Raw genomic sequence first — 6,243 nt, forward strand, 5'->3', positions numbered from 1 at the left:
AAAGTCTTCGTGGTATAAGCTAGAATTATTGGCGGCAATTCCTTAGATCCGGGAACTCTAAACCTTGTCTGTGGAATTCCGAGTAGGATCTGAAAAGGGATGACTGTGACGAGCTTCAAACTCGCGAGTGTTGGGTGTAGTGACAGACGCAAAAGGATCAATGGATCCTATTCCAACATGATCGAGAACCGACATATGATTAGCCGTGTGGTGACAGCGCATTTGGACCACTTTCACTGAGAGACGGGAGGTAGCCATTGACGCCGGTGAAACCCGAACATACAGCTTGCCATGGAAAGGAGTAAGAATGATTGGATGAAAGCAGTAGGAAAGCAGAGATGCAGAAGGGACACAGTATCTTTATGTGCTTATCTGAAATTCCCACCAATGAATTACATAAGTATCTCTATCTCTATTTTATGCTTTATTTATCTTTACATTCGAAAACCATTATAACCATTAGAATCTGCCTGACTGAGATTTATAAGATGACCATAGCTTACTTCATACCAACAATCTCCGTGGGATCGACCCTTACTCACGTAAGGTTTATTACTTGGACGACCCAATGCACTTGCTAGTTAGTTGTGCGAAGTTATAACAAAGTGTGATTCACGTTTGAGAGCTCCAAGATTTTGGCGCCATTGTTGATGATCACAATTTCGTGCACCAAGTTTATGGCGCTGTTGCCGGGGATTGTTTGAGTTTGGACAACTGACGGTTCATTTTGTTGCTCAGATTAGGTAATTTTCTTTTTGTTTTAACCATTATTTTATTTTCAAAAAGTTTTCAAAAATCTTTTCAAAATTTTTCTTCTTTTTCGTTTTTCTAAAAATAGTTTTCGAAAAAAATCCAAAAAAATTTATAAAATCGTAAAATTAAAAATATTTTGTGTTTCTTGTTCGAGTCTAGAGTCAATTTTTAAGTTTGGTGTCAATTGCATGTTTTTAAAAATTTATGCATTTTTTCGAAAAATTCATGCATTGCATTCTTCATTATCTTCAAATTGTTCTTGATAAGTCTTCTTGTTTGATCTTTAAATTTTCTTGTTTTGTGTCTTTTGTTGTTTTTCATATGCATTTTTACATTCATAGAGTCTAAACATGAAAAATTTCTAAGTTTGATGTCTTGCATATTTTTCTTGTCTTGAAAAATTTTCAAAAATAAGTCTTGATGTTCATCTTGATCTTCAAAGTGTTCTTGGTGTTTATCTTGACATTCATAGTGTTCTTGCATGCATCATTGGTTTTGATCCAAAATTTTCATGTTTTGAGTCATTTTTGTGTTTTTCTCTCTCCTCATTAAAAATTAAAAAAAACATATTTTCCTTATTTCTCTCATAAATTTCGAAATCTTTGGGTTGACTTAGTCAAAAATTTTTAAAATTAGTTGTTTCTTGTTAGTCAAGTCAAGATTTCAATTTTAAAAATCTTATCTTTTCAAAATTTTTTCAAAAATCAAATTTTTTTTCATTTTTCTTTTATATTTTCGAAAATATTTTTAAAAAGTGATTTCAAAATCTTTTTCTTAATTTCATTTCAAATTTTCGAAAACGTTACTAACAATTAATGTGATTGATTCAAAAATTTGAAGTTTGTCACTTTCTTGTTAAGAAACGTTCAATCTTTAAATTCTTGAATCATAGCTTTTAGTTTCTTGTTAGTCAAGTAATCAAATTTAATTTTAAAAATCAAATCTTTTCCAAAATATCTTTTTCAATCATATCTTTTCAAAATATCTTTTTTAAATCATATCTTTTTCAAAATCAATTTCAAAATCTGTTCTAACTTCTTATCTTTTCAAAATTGATTTTCAATTCTTTTTCAACTAACTAATTGACTTTTTGTTTGTTTCTTATCTTTTTCAAAACCACCTAACTACTTTTCTCTCTCTAATTTTCGAAAATTCCTTCTTCTTTTTCAAAATTCTTTTAATTAACTAATTGTTTCAAATTTTAATTTTAATTGTATTTCTTCTCTTAATTTTTGAAAATCACTAACTATTTTTCAAAAATAATTTTCGAAATTCTCTCCCTCTCATCTTCTTCTATTTATTTATTCATTTACTAACACTTCTCTTCATCTAAAAATGTGAACCCTCTTCTCCCCTCTACCTGTGTTCGGATTTTCTTCTTATTTTCTTCTACTCACATAAAGGAATCTCTCTACTGTGGTAAAGAGAATCTCTATTATTATTTTCTGTTCCCTTCTTTTTCATATGAGCAGGAGCAAGGACAAGAACATTCTTGTTGAAGCAGATCCTGAATCTAAAAGGACTCTGAAGAAGAAACTAAGAGAAGCTAAAATACAACAATCCAGAGAAAACCTTACAGAAATTTTTGAAAAAGAAGAGGAGATGGCAGCCGAAAATAATAACAACAACAATAATGCAAGGAGGATGCTTGGTGATTATACTACACCTACTTCCAATTTTTATGGAAGAAGCATCTCAATCCCTTCCATTGGAGCAAATAATTTTGAGCTGAAGCCTCAACTAGTTGCTCTAATGCAACAGAACTGCAAGTTCTATGGACTTTCATCAGAAGATCCCTATCAGTTTTTAACTGAATTTTTGCAGATCTGTGATGCTGTTAAGACTAATGGAGTAGATCCTGAAGTCTACAGGCTCATGCTTTTTCCCTTTACTGTAAGAGACAGAGCTAGAACATGGTTGGACTTACAACCTAAAGATAGCCTGGACTCTTGGGATAAGCTGGTCACGGCCTTCTTGGCCAAGTTCTTTCCTCCTCAAAAGCTGAGCAAGCTTAGAGTGGATGTTCAGACCTTCAAGCAAAAAGATGGTGAATCCCTCTATGAAGCTTGGGAAAGATACAAGCAGTTGACCAAATAGTGTCCTTCTGGCATGCTTTCAGAATGGACCATTTTAGATATATTCCATGATGGTCTATCTGAGCTTTCTAAGATGTCACTGGACCATTCTGTAGGTGGATCCATTCACCTAAAGAAAACGCCTGTAGAAGCTCAAGAACTCATTGACATGGTTACAAATAACCAATTCATGTACACCTCTGAGAGGAACCCTGTGAGCAATGGGACACCTCAGAAGAGGGAAGTTCTTGAAATTGATACTCTGAATGCCATATTGGCCCATAACAAAATGTTGACTCAGCAAGTCAACATGATTTCTTAGAGTCTAAATGGATGGTAAAATGCATCCAACAGTACTAAAGAGGCATCTTCTGAAGAAGAAGCTTATGATCCTGAGAACCCTGCAATGGCAGAGGTGAATTACATGGGTGAACCCTATGGAAACACCTATAATTTCTCATGGAGAAATCATCAAAATTTCTTATGGAAGGATCAACAAAAGCCTCAACAAGGCTTTAATAATGGTGGAAGAAACAAGTTTAGCAATAGCAAGCCTTTTCCATCATCTTCTCAGCAACAGACAGAGAATTCTGAGCAGAGTCCCTCTAGCTTAGCAAACATAGTCTCTGATCTATCTAAAGCCACTTTAAGTTTCATGAATGAAACAAGGTCCTCCATTAGAAACTTAGAGGCACAAGTGGGTCAGCTGAGTAAGAAAATCACTGAAACTCCTCCTAGTACTCTCCCAAGCAATACAGAAGAGAATCCAAAAAAAGAGAGCAAGGCCATTGATATAATCAAAATGGCCGAATCCAAAGAGGAACGGGAGGACGTGAATCCCAATGAGGAAAACCTCATGGGACATCCTCCAGACAGAAAGGAGTTCCCTATTGAGGACCTAAAGGAATCTGAGGCTCATATAGAGACCATAGAGATTCCATTAAACTTCCTTCTGCCATTCATGAACTCTGAGAACTATTCTTCCTTTGAAGAGGATGAAGATGTAACTGAAGAGTAAGCTGCTCAATATCTAAGAGCCATCATGAAGCTGAATGCCAAGTTATTTGGTAATGAGACTTAGGAAGATGAACCTCCCTTGCTCATTAGTAAACTAAATACTTGGGTTCAGCAAACTTTGCCCCAAAAGAAACAAGATCCTGGTAAATTCTTAATACCCTGTACCATAGGCACCATGACCTTTGAGAAGGCTCTGTGTGACATGAGGTCAAGTATAAATCTTATGCCACTCTCTGTAATGGAGAAGCTGGGGATCTTTGAGGTACAAGCTGCAAGAATCTCATTAGAGATGGCAGACAAGTCAATAAAACAAGCTTATAGATTGGTAGAGGACGTGTTGGTAAAGGTTAAAGGCCTTTACATCCCTGCTGATTTCATAATCTTAGACACTGGGAAGGATGAGAATGAATCCATCATTCTTGGAAGACCCTTCCTAGCCACAGCAAAAGCTGTGATTGATGTTGACAGAGGTGAACTAATCCTTCAATTGAATGGAGACTACCTTGTGTTTAAAGCTCAAGGTTATCCTTCTGTAAACATGGAAAAGAGGCACGATAAGCTTCTCTCAATACAGAGTCAAACAAAGCCCCCACAATCAAACTCTAAGTTTGGTGTTGGGAGGCCACAACCAAACTCTAAGTTTGGTGTTGAACCCCCACATTCAAACTCTAAGTTTGGTGTTAGGAGGTCCCAACAATGCTCTGAACATCTGTGAAGCTCTATGAGAGCTCACTGTCAAGCTATTGACATTAAATAAGCGCTTATTGCGAGGTAACCCAATTTTTATTTATCTATATTTCTATTGTTCTTTTATGTTTTATTAGGTTTATGATCATGTGGAGTCACAAAACAATTGCAAAAATTAAAAACAGAATCAAAAATAGCAAAAGAAAAAGCACACCCTGGAGGAAGAGCTGTCTGGTGTTTAACACCAGAAACAAGCACCAAGTTGGTGTTTAACGCCAGAAACAAGCTACATTTGGGCGTTTAATGCCAGAAACAAGCATCAGTCTGGTGTTAAACGCCAAGATTGCATATAGAGGGCATTTTACACGCCTAAAGGGTGCAGGGATGAAAAATCCTTGACACCTCAGGATCTGTGGACCCACAGGATCCCCACCTACCTTCTCCCTCTCTCTCACACCTTTTCATAATACTCTTCCCCAAACATCATTCACCAATCACCTCAATCACTTTTCCCCATCACCTCTTCACCACTCACATCCATTTTCTCTTCCCCGTAAACCCTACCTACCTTCAAATTCAAAATCTCTTTCCCACCCAAACCCACCCTACATGACCGAACCATAAATCCCTCTCCCTCCACTATATAAACCCCTCCATCCTTCTTCATTTTCACACATCACTACCCTCTCTTCTTCCCCTTGGCCGAAACCCACACCTCTCTCCCTCTCCTCTATATCTTCTTCTTCTTCTTCTATTCTTTTTTCTTTTGCTCGAGGGCGAGCAACATTCTAAGTTTGGTGTGGTAAAAGCATAGTTTTTTTGTTTTTCTATAACCATTCATGGCACCTGAGGTCGGAGAAACCTCTAGAAAAAGGAAAGGGAAGACAAAAGCTTCCACCTCCGAGTTATGGGAGATGGAGAGATTCATCTCAAAGGTCCATCAAGACCACTTCTATGAAGTTGTGGCTAAGAAGAAGGTGATCCCCGAGGTCCCTTTCATGCTCAAGAAAAACGAGCATCCGGAGATACGACATGAGATCCAAAGAAGAGGTTGGGAAGTTCTTACCAACCTCATTCAACAAGTCAGAATCTTAATGGTTCAAGAGTTCTATGCAAACGCATGGATCACTAGGAACCATGATCAAAGCATGAACCCAAACCCATAGAATTGGCTTACAATGGTTCGGGAAAAATTTTTAGATTTCAGTCCAGAGAACGTAAGGTTGGCGTTCAACTTGCCTATGATGCAAGAAGACGCACGCCCCTACACTAGAAGGGTCAACTTTGATCAAATGTTGGACCAAGTCCTCATGGACATATGTGTGGAAGGAGCTCAATGGAAAAGAGACTCAAAAGGCAAGCCGGTTCAATTGAGAAGACTGGACTTTAAGCCCGTGGCTAGAGGATGGTTGGAGTTCATCCAACGCTCCATCATCCCTACTAGCAACCGATCTGAAGTGACTGTGGATCGGGCCATCATGATCCATAGCATCATGATTGGAGAGGAAGTATAAGTTCATGAAGTCATCCCTCTAGAACTCTACAAAGTAGCCGAAAAGCCCTCCACCTTGGCAAGGCTAGCTTTTCTTCATCTCATTTGCCATCTATGCAACTTAGCTGGAGTTGTCATAGAAGGAGACATCCCCATTGAAGAGGACAAGCCCATCACTAAGAAGAGGATGGAGCAAACAAGAGAGTCCATTCATGGATC

The 6,243-nt window shown here is 37.6% G+C and overlaps 1 non-coding gene across 1 annotated transcript; it reads right to left on the bottom strand.

Moving 5' to 3' along the window:
* Positions 1-2,760: 2,760 nt before the first annotated feature.
* LOC127746930 (small nucleolar RNA R71) lies at positions 2,761-2,864 on the bottom strand. The gene has a single exon (XR_008008735.1). It is a non-coding gene; the product is annotated as a small nucleolar RNA R71 (small nucleolar RNA).
* Between the last annotated feature and the right edge of the window lie 3,379 nt (positions 2,865-6,243).

Source organism: Arachis duranensis, chromosome 4, assembly GCF_000817695.3.
Source record: "Arachis duranensis cultivar V14167 chromosome 4, aradu.V14167.gnm2.J7QH, whole genome shotgun sequence".
Taxonomy (NCBI): domain Eukaryota; kingdom Viridiplantae; phylum Streptophyta; class Magnoliopsida; order Fabales; family Fabaceae; genus Arachis; species Arachis duranensis.